This window comes from Leptopilina boulardi, unplaced genomic scaffold, assembly GCF_019393585.1.
Source record: "Leptopilina boulardi isolate dan_hultmark-lab unplaced genomic scaffold, ZJU_Lbou_2.1 LbouV2_137, whole genome shotgun sequence".
NCBI classification, from domain to species: domain Eukaryota; kingdom Metazoa; phylum Arthropoda; class Insecta; order Hymenoptera; family Figitidae; genus Leptopilina; species Leptopilina boulardi.
This window is the reverse complement of record NW_026137682.1, coordinates 2,512,050-2,528,496: the sequence shown is the minus strand read 5'-3', so window position 1 is coordinate 2,528,496 and position 16,447 is coordinate 2,512,050. Positions and strand designations below refer to the sequence as shown.

The 16,447-nt window shown below is 25.2% G+C and overlaps 1 protein-coding gene across 1 annotated transcript in view; it reads right to left on the bottom strand.

The window, feature by feature from the left end:
* The window catches only part of LOC127291416 (uncharacterized), a 53,021-nt gene that overhangs the window by 15,148 nt on the left and 21,426 nt on the right, over positions 1 to 16,447 (bottom strand). The window contains exon 2 of the mRNA XM_051320546.1: positions 9,587 to 9,767. The gene's annotated coding sequence lies outside the window, so the exon portion shown is untranslated. The remainder of the gene's footprint in view (positions 1 to 9,586; positions 9,768 to 16,447) is intronic.

The window sequence follows — 16,447 nt, the reverse complement described above, 5'->3', positions numbered from 1 at the left end:
AAAAATTATTTAACAAAATTTCTAATTGATAGAATTTTCATTTGTCCGAAATTGAAAATGACCGAACAAACAATCGATAGAAAAATTTCGGTACAATTTTTAAACGTAATCAATCACAATTTTATGGTTAATTTTTGATTGGTTGATTTTAAAACTTGCGCCGAAATCTTTCTGTCGATTGTTTGTTTGGCCATTTAGAATTTCGGACAAATAAAAATTCAATTAAATTATAGTTATAATTAATAATTTTTTTTTTTGGAAAAATATTTTATAACTAAAATAAAGATGCGAGAAGGTCACGACTACGCAAGTTTTACGAAATCCGTAAAAATGTAGGTGGCTTGTTTCAGAAAAAGCAAAATTCTTATACTTTTGTAAATTATGTATAAATAATAATCAAGTGAACAAATAGTTTATAGTATATTGAGAAGGTCAAAGTAACATGACAAATAACAATTATAAAACAACAAGGATGAACATGCAAGCTTCTCTGATGTAAGATTATTTCGCAAAACCATAAAGCGAATCTGATATATTACAATATATATATATATATAATACGAGGAAGCAAATATAAAGAATTGGATCTTTATATTAATAATAAAGAAAGAAAATGCACAAAAGAAAAAAAAATTTGTTTCTAAGAGCCAAAAAATAATATAATTATAAATAGTAATTGTAGCTATATAAGGTAACTATAGTCCTACGAAACAAAAGTTTATAAAAAAAATAATAATATAAACAATAAATTTTAAAAGTGTCAATAAAGAAAGTAAAAAAAAAATAAAATTAATTTAATTTTCAAAGATAGAATATTTCTCCCAATTTTTTTTTTTTTTTTTATAAATAGAATTTGAATATTATATTGAACATAAAAGAACGAATTTAATTGCTAATTTCTTACTATGAAATGAGTAGATATGCAAATTAGGCAAGAGCAAGACATTCTTATGTTATTTTCATGGAAAGAAGAGAGAAGATGATTGCGTTAAAGCGTTAAATTTTTGCGTTAGATCACAGAGAGAATCTAATGTTGTTTTTCTTGAAATAGAGTGAGGTAGGCAATCCTATTTATCGCTATCTGAGTAATGAGAGAGAGAGAGAGACATCGGCTTCCCCTCTTGTGATTGTTCAGCAATACTTGAGTTTTTGGGTGTCGACCGTTATTAAAAAGGGTCTATATTGTTTTCTAGAATTTTATTGAACGTTGATCTAAAAATTTGCATTTTAAGTTTTATATTAACATATGATTAACTAAGTAAAGAAATAAAAAATAAAATAAAATTTTTATGTTAGAATTGAAAAATTTATTTAACCCTTTAAGGTGCATATTAACTATCGTAATAATAATTCCTCATCATATATCATTTTTAAAGTTTTTGGAATGCTGATTACGAATCCGTTTTTAAAAATCCAAAATGGCGGATTTAATATGGCAGCCCAAAAATTAAAAATTCATCGGATTTTATTTAAAACAGTTTCCAAAGGGGTTTTCAGGGTCACTGATTACGAATATCATGTCTGTTTTTGCAAATTCAAAATGGCGGGTGAAATTTAAAAAATTCATCAGAACATTTTGAATCTCATTACATTACTCAAGAGTTTTCGAGAACGCTAATTATGAATATAATGTTAGATTTTAATAATTCAAAATGGCGGATCTAATACCACGACGAAAAAAATTTAATTAGTTTGAAATTTCTCGAAAGTTGTTATTTGAGAATTTTCGGCATTGCAAATTTTCAATTAAAGTAAATATTTCTACCGTTTAGGGAGGGTGTATAGATAAGTTGTAATAGATGGTATGGACTATTTCCTTCATATTATTATAGTCCAAGATGAATAAATAGACGCGCGTAGCGCATAAAAATTAGTTCTAGTACTTTATTAAAATTCAAACTACAAAAAAATAGTCTTACACTTTATAAAACTTTTTTTTATCCACAAATTTGAACTGAATTTGAAAAAAAATTAAATTTGGTATTATACAAACTTATTTATTTTAATAGAAAAAAAAGTTATACCTATCAAGATTTTATAATAATTTTTTAAATCGAAAAAACAATTTTGTCATGCAGCTATAATAAACAATTTATATAAGACTCTGTTTTTACTGCATTATAACAACAAAATAATAAAAACTAACAAAAAATAAATAAATAATTAAAAAATACAAAAAAATAGTTAAAAATAGAAAAAAAAATAATTAAAACGAACAAAAAATAAATAAAAATAAACAAATAATAAAAATGAAAAAAAAAAAATAAAAATGTACAAATAATTAAAATGAACAAAAAATATATATGCCTGAAGTTCTGAACGTTCAAATGAAGGAAATCATTTTTTCAGTCTATAAATTATTTAAAAATTACTATAGCAATGAAAAATAAAAAAGTACATTATATTTATGAAATTATTAATTATTTATTTTTGGATACAGACAGCAATTATTTTATAATAAAATTTGAAGTTAAGAAAATAGTAAACAAATTTTTTCGTTCGTTTAAATATTCAGAAAAAAAGTAAATAGCAAATAATATTCCTACAAAATTATAAAAAAGAAAATGGAAAATAATTAACAGGAAAATATTGAAATTTTTTATATATATTTATATATATATATATATATATTTTAAATACAGTCAGAAAACGAAATGAAAAGGAAAGCATCACAACTGATCTTAACGGAGGTCATAAGTGAATGCTCCGATCGAAGATATTATATGAGACAGCATGACGCTATCGAATAAATATATATATGTATATTGAGAAGGAATAGATCATGTGGAAACGGGAGTTCTAAAAACGATAAGCAGGTATATTATATATATATATATAGTGGGCACCGGATGTGTAGGCCAACATCATCTCTCTTTCTTTCTCTTACACATACAGCTTCAGTCGCATAAATTGCAAAATTCAGAGTATATATTGTCTTTTCTTTCGTAATAATTATTATCTAATGTTCTCTGACAGTCGCACGAGAGATAGTGACTCGGTTTGTTGATAATAAAGATCACGGGTAGAGCAAAGCCATTAAAGAGACTATATATTTTGTAAGCCTACGCCAGTTAATGTAGAGACAATTTGCAAAGTCTCTCTAATCAAGGTCATTCTTATACCATTCATAGACTGATTATTTTTTCAAGACTTCCTAGTTTATTAAGAGGAAGAAAAAAAAAATTTATTGCCATTGTCAAGAAAACAATATATATATATATATATCTATTTTGATAAATCTCATGGTCTTATAGTAAATATATATTTTATGATTATAAAAAAAAGAATAAAGAAAAAATATCAAATAATAAATAAATTACAATAAAAAATTTTACAGTAAAATATGAAGAAAAAAAAAAAAAAAATTATGATAAACAGAGTGATAGCAAAATAATTTTTTAATAATTTGTTACATCCGCAAAGAAATTTTGTATTTAAGCCTCAAATATAAAAAAATATTTAATAAAATATTTAATTGGAGCACAACTCAAATTTTTATTTTAAAAAACAAAAATTTGATTTAATTTATAATTTTTATGAGAAAAAAAAATTTTTAAGATCGAAATAAAATATTTTTTTAGTTCGGAGACAAATATATATATATATTTTTTTAATTTCTTCTAAAAATACAAAATTATCTCTTTTTTGATTATGAAAAAAAAAGTGATATGCATTTAATAAGTATATTATTTTATTTCCGGATGTGGTTTATATATGTATACATTTTCCTGTGTGTGAAATGAGAGCCCACAGCATCCGTGGTCCATAAATGTAAAATTATCCATAAATATGTGTTTCAATATATTCATATGAATGAATTTACGCAGATTAACGAGAACTAAAACACGAAATTCCTTATATTCACCAAGTATCATCATAAATTTTTTCCATTTTTTTAATTATTATCATAACTTTTCCAAATTAAAACAATATTTTATCAAATTAAAGACAAATAATTTTTTTATTAAATAATCATATAATTTATTTGAATTAAATAAAAATATATTATAGCGTCTCTATTTATTAGTTTCAAATATAAAGTTAAAAAATAAATAAATATTTATTTAGCTCTAAGACAAATATATTTTTTTTGTCTCTGGGTTATATTATATTTATTTTGAAAAGCTGATAGGTATACACTGAAAAAAAATTTATTTGATTCAAATAATCGATTACTTGCAACTTTATTATTAAATAAATATTTATTTGTTTAAAATAATAATTATTATTATTATTGTGATCTATATTAAATGGTATTTATTTTATAAATGAAAAAATTATTACCTAATTCAAATAGAGTTTATTTGCTTTGGAAAATAGAAATTATTTGGTTCAAATAAATATTTGATAAACATAATAGACAAGTAAATGATATCATATATGAATCAAATATAAATTTTTTTTTTGTCAGTAAAATACGTAGCAGAAAATCATTTAACAATATTAATAATAAGGGCATGTGATGAAAAGATCACGTTTTAAACTGAAAAGGAATGTTTCCTTGACAATTAACTTGAGAAATTTTTTCAATTAACTCATTTTAAAATCACTTGAAAATTTTTTTCTACATCGGACAATTCACATTCCTTTGATTTATATTCTATAACTAGAATTTCAAAACATTATGAATTTATTAAAAATTCGAAATACACTTCCAAAATGATTAAATAATTAAATTTATTAATTCAAAAGAAACATAATTTAATAATGAAAAAATAAAATATTACTATATCATAAGGCAAACGAATAAGGACAAAATTTTTTAATAATGAAAAGAGTCTTATATAAAGTTTTATACGATAAATAATAATTTTCATTACCAAAACCGTTTATTCCATATTTTTATGAATTATTGTAATATTTAAGTGCCATCAGATGCAGTTTTAGATCAATATTTGGTTTATATAAAAAAAAAAGTTTTGTTTTTAAAAATCTGGATAAAAGTGGAAAATACAGCTTTTTTTTAATGTCAATTTTTAAGCCTTTCAAAAAGAGAAAACTCGAGTGGAGGTCATTTTTAAAAATAAAATCTACATCAAGACTGATATAAGCACTGATGAAAATATTTACAATTCATTTCTATTAACATTTTAAGTGGAGGTGTGTTTTTACAATTTTATTTTTACTGTTGCTTCATTTTACTTTACCTTTATAAATTTCCAAATGATTTTATTTAATTTCTAATTAATTTTCAATTATTTTAATTTTAAGTATGGTTTTTAAAAAAAATTTTTTTTTTTTAATTGTTACTAAATTGAATAAAGACAAGAGTTGTTTTTAATTCAAGACACCTGTCAGGTAACTTTTTTTTTCTAAAATCACGGAATCATAAATTAAATATTTATACAAAATAAACGCATACATCATATTAAAATATATACATATATAGGTAATCCATTAGCTTTTATTTGTACCAAATTTTCTGCGAATTTTCCCATATTTATATTCTTTTTTTTCTAAATATTTAAATTTACTATTCTACAAAACAATAAAAATTAAATTTATTTTCAATTTCAGGGAAGTGACTTGCTTGAGAAATGCAAATGAACTAAAATAAATGTTGTACTTTTTTTTTTCCTTTTTATGTAAAGAATCAAGCTATTAGAAATAAGTTATATTCATTTTGTGTGATTAATGAAAGGATTCTTGACATTAAGCACCTTTAATAAGACATCAGTCGTGTGTTAAAAATTAATTATTACGCCTTATAAATATCGGGGATATCTGTGATCTTTATAATATGAAGGAGAAAAAAGACCAAATATAATTGACACAGAAATTATTCAGTGACCTAAATTAATTAATATATATAAATTATTTATTTTCACATCCATATTTTCTAAGAAACAATGTTTCAATAGAAATTACATTGCACATTTTATGTATAATAATAAACATTTATAATTAAATAAAAGCAACAAAAAAAAATGTAATTTCGAGAAATAAAACTTAAAATAGGTTTTTTTTTTTTACTATACGCCAAAGAGGAAATTATTTTCCGAAAATAATTTTTACAAGTATTGACATTTATTTTTAATATTAACAAAAAAAGAACAAATTATCATTAAAAATCAAGAAAATTTAATTTTTTATAATAAATTTTGGTAATTTTTTTCAATTTAAATTATTTATAATTTATTGTCATATCCCAGATAGCACGTAAGCTTGCAGCAACTTTGCGGCAAGCTTGCCAAAAATATTGCCAACCTTGCACGGTAAACTAGCCACAAGCTTACTGCAAGCTTCAAATGTCCCACCTGACCGAAGCTCGTATGGTATAAGCTTACCGAAAGATTGCAGGGTAAGATTACTGCAAGATTGCTAAGAAAGCTTGCACGGTAAGCTTGTAGCAAGGTTGGTGCAAGGTTGCCAAATAACCTTGCTTTAAACATAAAAAATTTTTTTAAAAATGTTTCGTCTAAATTTATATAATAAAATTATATAAACGAAACATTAAAAAAAGAAATTTTTTAGATTCAAAGCAAGGTTATTTGGCAACCTTGCACCAATCTTGCTGCAAGCTTACCGTGCAAACTTACTGAGCAATCTTGCAATAATCTTATTATGCAATCTTGAAGTAACCTTACATTGCAATCTTTCGGTAAGCTTACCATACAAGCTTGGGTCAGGTGGGACATTTGAAACTTGCCGCAAGGTTGATGCAAGCTTACGTACTATCTGGGATAATTAATTAACTAAATTAGATTACTGACAATATATAAATAATAACTTTGGTAGCATATATATTTCGTTGGCAAAATTAATTTAAGATCAGAAACAATTTTTCGCATATAAATAATTTAAACATGCAAATCAATACTGAAAAAGAAACGTCAATTCAGGGGAACAAATAAGTAGAAGATATCATGAAAATGAGTTGTATTTTAATTTATATTGCATTCTATTTCTGACGCCATTGCATATTAAACTTGTAAATAAATATTATTATTGATTGCCAATATAAATGCGGTTGATATTGCAGATTATTATCTATTGTTATACCGCGTACAAATTAAATCGCGCAGGTGTCGCAGATCCCAAAGCAGATTATCGTGCATGGCTTTCAATTATATACCCAACCTACTTTTTTTTCTCTCTCTCTCTTATGTTCTTACTAAGAACACATATACGATGATATATCGTCACAAAAATTCCATCTAAATTTACGGAAAAATTAGAAAAAACAATGACTCGCATTTTTATATAGTCATCATACTATTATCAAATTTAAATATTTACTTCAATCAAATAATTTTTATTTGAATTAAATAAATTTTATTTGAACTAATATAATTTCTGTATTTGAAATAAATACCATTTAATTGATTCAAATAATAATTTTTTGATAATAGTCAAGTAATCCATTATTTGAATCAAATAAATTTTTTTTTCAGTGCAATGATTTAATTTTATTTTAAAAATCAATATTAAAAACAATATTTCAGGAAACAATTAATAATTATTATTATCATTGTATGCATAAATATTATTATTTAAATTATTATTTAAATTTGTTGTTTCAGGTTTAATAAACAAAATTCGAAATTTTTGAAAAAGAAATAATATGTTCATTTTGCAGTAGAAATAATTAATTGAAAAATAATTTCAATTTTAATAAAAATCTATTTTTTTAATATATTTATTTTTATTAATTAATTATTCAATATACACTTCTGCCGTGCAAAACTGAAATACCGTAATTTGTTTTTTTTATTTATAGGTTATGTTGCCCATTATGTTTCTTATATTCTTTTAAAAAAATATAAAGATTAAAATTATATAGAAAATTTGATCCGCGGAAGATAATAATAATTATTTCTATCAAATTCAAATTTTCCATAATTTTAATCTTTATATATATATTTTTTTTTTAAAGAAACATAATATGGGCAACATAACCTAAGTAAAAAAACAAGTTACGGTATTTCAGTTTTGCACGGCAGAGGTGTGAATAATAATTTGTAAATATTTAATGAAAAATAACAAAGTTACAAAAATTATTTGAATTAAATCATTTTTTTCTGCTTATCATCCACAAGTTAAAAACAAAATTTAAATTTTAAAGTTCATTATACCAGATTCGGTACTCTTAAAAAAAAAAAAAAAAAAAATTTAACTTTAAACGTGTGTTGTGATTATACCGGATACATCCGGCTGGCCAGACGTGACGTTACTCAAATTACCGGTATACGGACAACGAACTACAGACAATGACAGTAATGATTTAATAAAATTATAACCAGCTCTCCTCTGTATAGTCAATTGGGAGCATTGCCAAATTCTCATGTCCAAAATCAAATTGTAACAATATTTCATTAGTAAATAATATATAGTATAATTCAAATAATTATTTATATATGTTCAAAAGTTAATATAGGAAATGAATAATCTTGGCTCATGTTTAGTAACGATAGATTAAATAGAGAATTGCCTAAGACTGAGCTAATAAAATCGTCAGGTGGAATTTTTATTCCACTTATATTTGTGCAAGCTTTCCTATATTAATCGATAAAAAAAAAATGAGACACAGGAACTTTCCAAAGCACATACTCTCTGCGCGACATTATGATTACATCTTTTTTTTCCATTCATATGACCTGTGAAGATATTCCGTTACGTGCGTATAGCCTTTGTATAAATTCGTCGGATCAATAATGCATATAAATTATACATTGTTAAATTATTTTCGAAACTCGAAATTTAAAATTTAAAAAAAAGAGACAATTAATCACAATACAAAAAAAAATAATTTGTGATTAATTATTATTTTTTAATTATATTTATAGATTATTAATTAGAAATGTACCATTCCACAAGTTTTTTATAACTTTTTTTTTTGAGTAAAAACAATTTAAAAAAAAAATAAATTAAATAAAAGATACATTCACTTTTAATGAACAATATAAGATTAAATGTTTTAAAGTTCAAAATATTCCTTATTTTTCCAGTTTTCATATCTAAAAAAAAAATTATTTTTCCTTTTTAATTATTTTAATTAGCTGTTATGGCTGCGCGCGACGTTTCTTATTTCCCACTCAATCATACCAATATAAATTGTGAAATAAATATGATAAACATAACCTAAACTTTCTGAATTACGTTGGCATCACTGACTATCACATGGATAACGTCGCGCGCAGCCAAATAATAAAAAACGAAAAACAATTTCTAAAGTATTGTGCAAGTTAACACCAAGTTATCCATTAGTATTATTTTTTATTTTTAATAAAAGATGGAAAACCAAATTTGAATTTTTATTTAGCCAAATTATATCTTTAACAAAATTTTTATTTTGAAATCATCGAATTCTTTTTAAAATAAACATCCGGCATATTTAGACAAAAATTTGATAATGTAAAAATTTTGTTAAAGGAAAATTTATTTATTGATTTTATAAAAAAAAAAAAGTCAAGCACACTCTGTCTTTTCTTATCAAAATTCTGTTTCCGCTTCTTTTTACGCACCATTGTGTTTCATATATATATATATAATTTGATCAAATTTAATCTACATAGTTGATCACTTCCTTTTCTCAGACGTATTTATATATAAAATGATAGCAATAATAATTTTAAATGTCACTCACCAATCACTCGTCGGTGTAACGTCGAGCACGTGAAAATCGGAGGCTTTTTTTTTACCTCCTCAATAATAATGATTTGAATCCAATCAAATATCGTTACTGATTATAACATTGAAGTTCAAGGAAAAATAAACACTTTGTTCCAACATTATTTCCTCTTTCTTCAACCTTTTCCTTTTTGGTTCTGTAAAACAAAGAAAACATTTCTTTATTTATAGCTTCAGGAAAAATATTTAATTATTGTTACTTAATTATACTAGAAAATTAACTAATAGCTGTCTCTTGTTGCACAAAAATTACTTCCGCGAGAATAAAAAATACGTTTCTAATCTAATAAAATTTTTTTTTCTTACTATTATTTATTTATATTAAGTATGAAATTTTTCTTACAAATTCAAAAGGATCATTGGTGTCATTGGAGAAAATTGTAAATAAAAAAAGAAGAAGAAAAAGAAGAAATAGAAGACAGTCCTTCGTTGATGAAGGAAGGTCCATAAAATCAGTGTCATATTGTGAAGGCATGTAAAGATTCTATAAAGTCATGTCGTGTTTGCATTGAGATATATAACATAAAAAGAAAGTAAAAAAGAGAAAAACGTGAGATATTTATTTTACGAATGTAATAACAAAGATAGCTCGTCCTCGTGGCATCAGAGTGCGCGTTCCAGATTTTGTCGCGCAAAGAACCAATTACAATTTTCAAGCTGACCTAAATGAAGCAATGTCTGCACTTAGTCTCTTCGAAAACCCAATTTATTTAAATGATTTTCAAGGCTAAAATTCCAAAAACTGCAACACACTGGGGGGAGATTAGTAAGCTCGTAAAATAGCTTCAATGAGGCAATCAAACTATAAGAGAAATGCATATGGAAATCTTATCGTCAATATGCAGCTCAACTATATTGACAGATATGTCAATATTTCTAAAAACTGACCCACATTTCCATCACGCTTAACTTTATTGTATTTCCAAGAATAAAAGCTTCATTATTACAATTTTTTATTATTGGTATATTTATTGGAAAAATTAAAAGTATATAAAGAAATCATTTTTTATACCATTTTCTGTTGTTCTAACAATAGTAGGATTCAATTTAAATGTGAAGTGTCAAATGGTTGCGTGTGAAAAGAATTATTTATTTTTTTGTATGTACTGTGTATAATAAAAAAAAATGAAATATATATATATATATATATAGTGTGATGCCAATGAAAGGAACTGAAAAACCTTGGCGAATTCCTTTATATATTATATTAATCGACATTGACTCACGAGAGACATTCTGGTATTCATATATATATAATTATTATAGGAAATATTTTCGTTGAGATGTTCAACAAAATTCAACTTTTCTTGGACCCACAAAAAAATCAAACATTTTCGGAAATTAGGACCAAAAAAAAAAAAAATACCCGTGTCTTGCCGTTTTACTAGATCAAGTCGTTTGTGGTTTTTAGGGGTGAAAACAACCTCTAAATAAAAAGTGACAAGATATCTTTTAAAAATCATAAATATTTTATAAAACTTAGTATCTCAGAATTTTCGGGGTCGCTGATTATGAAATTGATGTCAGATTTTCAAAATTCAAAATGGCGGATCCAATATAGAGGTCAAAAAAAATTTTTTAATTGGTAGAATTTTTAAAACACCGAATTTTCATTTGTCCGAAATTATAAATAGCCATACAAACAATCGGCAGAAATATTTTGGTGAAATTTTAAAAATTCCCACTTGGAAAGATTCCTCGGAAAGTGCCCCGCCCTGGAGGTTCTATTAGAATTAGAATCGAATTAATTTTTTTTCAAAATTTTTAGAGTCCCAGGTGGAAAAGTTGCCGGTAGTGACTACCGGTAGTCTTTACCTCTCCCGCTGTCGGAATATTCACTACCGGAAGTCACTACCGGTAATTTTTCCAAGATTACCGGTAGCAACTACCGGTAATTTTTCCGGGGCTACCGGTAGCTACTACCTGTAATTTTTCCGGGACTACCGGTAGTCACTACCGGTAATTCTTCCGGTACTACCGGTAATATTTCCGGTACTACCGGTAATATTTCCGGTACTACCGGTAGTCAACATCGGTAATTTTTCCGGGACTACCGTTAGTCATTATCGGTAATTTTTCCGGGAATTACAATCAAAATTTGTTATTTGGCCATAAATTTTGATTGTAATTCCCGGAAAAATGACCAGTAATGACTACCGGTAGTCCCGGAAAAATTACCGATAGTAACTACCGGTAGTAACGAAAAATTACCGGTAGTGACTACCGGTAGTACCGGAAAAATTACCGGTAGTAACTACCGGTAGTAACGAAAAATTACCGGTAGTGACTACCGGTAGTACCGAAAAAATTACCGGTAGTAACTACCGGTAGTACTAGAAGAATTACCGGTAGTGACTACCGGTAGTCCCGGAAAAATTACCGGTAGTGGCTACCGGTAATCTTGGAAAAATTACCAGTAGTGACTACCGGTAGTGAATATTCCGGTAGCGGGAGCGGTAATGACTACCGGTAGTCACTACCGGCAACTTTTCCACCTGGGGTCCTAATACGTTGGAATCCCATCGGAAATTCTTTGGAACTTAGATGGAATTCCGACGGAATTACGTTGGAAGTTCCGGCGGAATTCTGATAGAACCTCCAGGGGGCACTTTCCGGGGGAATCTTTCCAAGTGGGTTGACCAATCTCGATTTTCTTGATAACTACTATTTCTAATTGGTCAATTTTAAAAATCGCGCCGAAATCTTTCTGTCGATTGTTTGTTCGGCCATTTATAATTCTTGGCACTACCTAATCTATGTGATATATATATAGGTTTATATGGCGATGCCTATTTATTTTCTGAGAAGAGTAAACGGTATAACTAAACCGCAATGGAAAGGGGCGCACTTGTTTCAGGACACATATGTGCCGGATTACATTCATTTAATCTGGTTCAACGAAACTCATCAGGTCGAGTACAAAAATATCGTTTCATGTCTTAAACACTTGAGAAAATGGAACATTTTGAATGAGCTTTCAATCTAACAGCTTCCGTTACTTCCGGACAATTTTGGCCAAGGTCTCAACGTCTTTCCATCATTCTGTCAACAATGGAAAGGTAAAGTGATGCTTCTGAAATTAACCGAAACCATAAAAATATATTCATTAATGTTTCATTTCTTATATTTTTTTTTTTTTTTTTTTTTTTTTTTTTTTGGCTCCAAGTAAATTGAATTATTTTCAGTTATTATTTTTAAAATAAAATTTGAGAGATTTCTTTAAAAATATCGCAATTATATTTATTTAAATTTCTGTTAGTGATATATATTTTATAATTTTCCTATTTTTTGGGTGAAATGATTTGCAAAAATATTATTCTTTTTTTTATATATATTTAATGGCGACATCTACCAAAATTAAATGGCATTAAAAATAATTGTATAGGTTGATCGAGATAAGAGAACGTGAGACAAAAATAACATTTGAATCTCGTGGCCCGCGGAGAAAGTTTGGTGATTATGTAGACTGGCACATTTGTCACTTGCACAACCCTTGAACCTTTTTTTGAAAACAAGTTATATGAAGTTATTTTTAGCAATAAAGATATGTATATAAAAAAAACAGTATCCACTGACCTTTAGACCTTTTGTTTTCATCAGATATATAATTCATATATCATTAAAATCATCAGTAAAAGTTTATTTTTATATACCTATATATATGCTTCAAAAATTTATTCTGCAACATTTTACATCAGTTTTAAAAAAAAATAGAATATAAATATTAACATATATATCTACTGGTCTTAGAATTAATTATTATATAATTTCAGTAATTATAATTATTGAAATCAACTTTGGATTTATCGCAATTTCAGAGAAAGTTGTGTCAGATATATTATATAAATTTAGAATTTTAGTTTTCCAAAAATTTTATAATAAAATTTTTCATATACAATAGTAAATTAATTAAATCATGAATATAATTATATGTATTTGACATTTATGTATAATTTTTAATTTTTCCATATGGTCTTATATTCATTGTTCATGCCGTGTGAAAAATTAAAATTTGTTGACATAATGACAATATTGCACGTTTCATACCATATGCATTATAATATAGCATTTTTTGAATATTTCAAACATTTATATAGTCATTTGCAAACAAAGTAAAACTAATAATGAATTTATTCTTCAATCAGAACCAGGAAGTATGACTTTCAAACTTATTTTTACATTAAGCTTATAATAGAAAACATATATATATATATATATATGTAAGTGTATTCTCATAAATGATTCTACGAGAATTAAAAAAAAAAATTGATCATTCTAAAAAAAGATTAATCATTTTAAAATGAACAATCACTCTTTTTAAATTGATTCTCTACTATTAATACAAATTTATATTAATTTTACAGAACCATATCATTATTAACAGCAGATATTCACACATAAATTATTATTGCAACTATTTTTATTTAATTAATTATTAATTCAATATTAATGAATATATTTAATTTAATTCGAAATATAATAATTTCAAAATTAATTTAAAAAAATTATATTATGTACTTAATAGAAAATCAAATATGGCTCATCAATGAAACAATTAAAAATATAAATATAATAAAGAATTATAAAATTCAATTACTTTCGATTCTATTGAGATAAAAAAATATATTCACAAAATTGCAACGGTCATCGACTTATAATCTTTATTATCATGACAAACGTATCCAAGGTTCGTCGCACGATGAACAACCGGAAGAACACGACGATTAGTGTATGTATATAGTGAAATAAATTATAGTAACTCACTAGGTGTATTAGACACTAATTCTATAAACTATCTTTTTTACTGTTATTTTTTTTTTTTTTATTTATTTTGACAATGTTATTAATATTTTTCTAAACATTTCAAACTCAATTTCTCATTTCACAACTAATTACTGTCAAATTGAAATTCGCTAAATTAAGATTGAATTATTAATAATAACAAAATTATTATAAATATTATTAAAATTTTTGTTAAAAATCAAAACTATTTGAATATTTTAAACATATTGAAATATTTAACATGTTAAGGCAAAATTTTAACAACAAAAAAATAGTAATTTTAAAAAATATTTAAAAATAAATTGTTCGCTTAAGTTAAAGTCAATTTGAACAATAGTTAATTTCTTTGTTGGTAAATTCGAGTGAAACACAATGCTCTTTGTCTAGACTGATAAGTAAAAAATATATATACGTTCATGAACTTGATATTGATTTTCTATTAAAAAAAAAAATACATTAAATATTCTAGGAGGATCTTGACCTAGTCTTCTTGATCAAGACAAAATATAATTTATTAATTTTACACTGACACTATAATATTTGAAATTTTGAATAGTTTTTTTTTTCTCTCAAAACTCAGTGATATAAATTTTAAATTAAAAATTTTAAGTAAAAAAAAAAATTAATATTTGACAGTAATTAAACATTTTATATCCAGTACTCGTGCGATTTACAATCATTTTTCCTTTCTCTTTTATAAAAAGCAAAAATTCTTTCTTTTTAAAAGAAAAAGATAGTATTTCACCATATATATACGTAATCATCAGTTTAGTCTCCGAGGTTGCGATGGTCAGCTTTTCTCAATAAAATTTATAAATAATTTTATCATTCCTTTTTATAAAGTTTTTTTTTAATTTAAAATTATTAAAACTGCAATTTTTATAAATCCTTTTTAAATTAAAAATTACATTAATTTGCAATTTTAAATAAAAAATTCAAAGATATATAATCTAAATAACTGATAATTATATCAAAATGTGTTAAATAATTAAAGTATATCATTTTTGTTGCAGCTCAAAAATTGATTATCGTACAAAGATAATTACAAAATTTTTCTCTTTTAGAAAGAATAAAAAAATGTATTTTTATCAAATAAAATAGTTTCAAACGCATTAAAATTTGCCTATAATTAATCCAATTCTTTGATTTTTTTTTAAATACACAAAAATTGAAAAAAAATTATTTTAAATCATAACTATATATATAAAGTGAAAAATGACTTCCTAGCAAAATTTGATCCCATAAAAATGAATGCAGGAAATATGAAAAGAAAATATTTATTAGTTATCGTTGTACACATACATATACAGTTCAGAGACGATTTCCGCCGTTGAAGAAGTGTTTTAAGTGCACAAAGCACAAGAATATATATATATGCACGATATATAGATAGAATGCTAATGATAGTCACGCGGAGTTCGCGACTCAAGCGACCTTCTTCTATACATTTAAATGAAAGACATTTATGGAAATTCATTTTACATCTACACTATATAGTATACATTATACGACCTCCATTTTCTATTTTAGCCTTCATTTCAAAAAAATGTATTTTCAAAATTATTTAATATAATCCAAAATTCATCCGATTTTATCATTTTTAATTTACTTAAATACTATATATATATATATATATATATACCCAGATAACCAAGCGTACTAATCGTTATTTACGAGTACGGCGTACTAGTATTATACTAGTTTTATACAAGTACAAAATAATTATATATGTCGTACCAGTACGGTACTAGTACAATAAAAGTATGTCGTACTGTTAGAATTGTAAAATATGATTACTCGATAAAAGTATAGTACTAGTACAATATCAGTACGTCGTACTTCTGAAATAAGAAGCACAACATACTTGTACGATACAAGTATAATACTGGTACGTCGTACTGGGAATCTTTGCTGGTAATGCCAACCCAACCTCACTTTCTTGACAATTGTCAAATATGAACGCGTCACTGAAAACGGTGCATTAAATGTTGGTGAAAAAAGTCGTTTATGATGCAGCAAAAGAGTTTTAACGTTT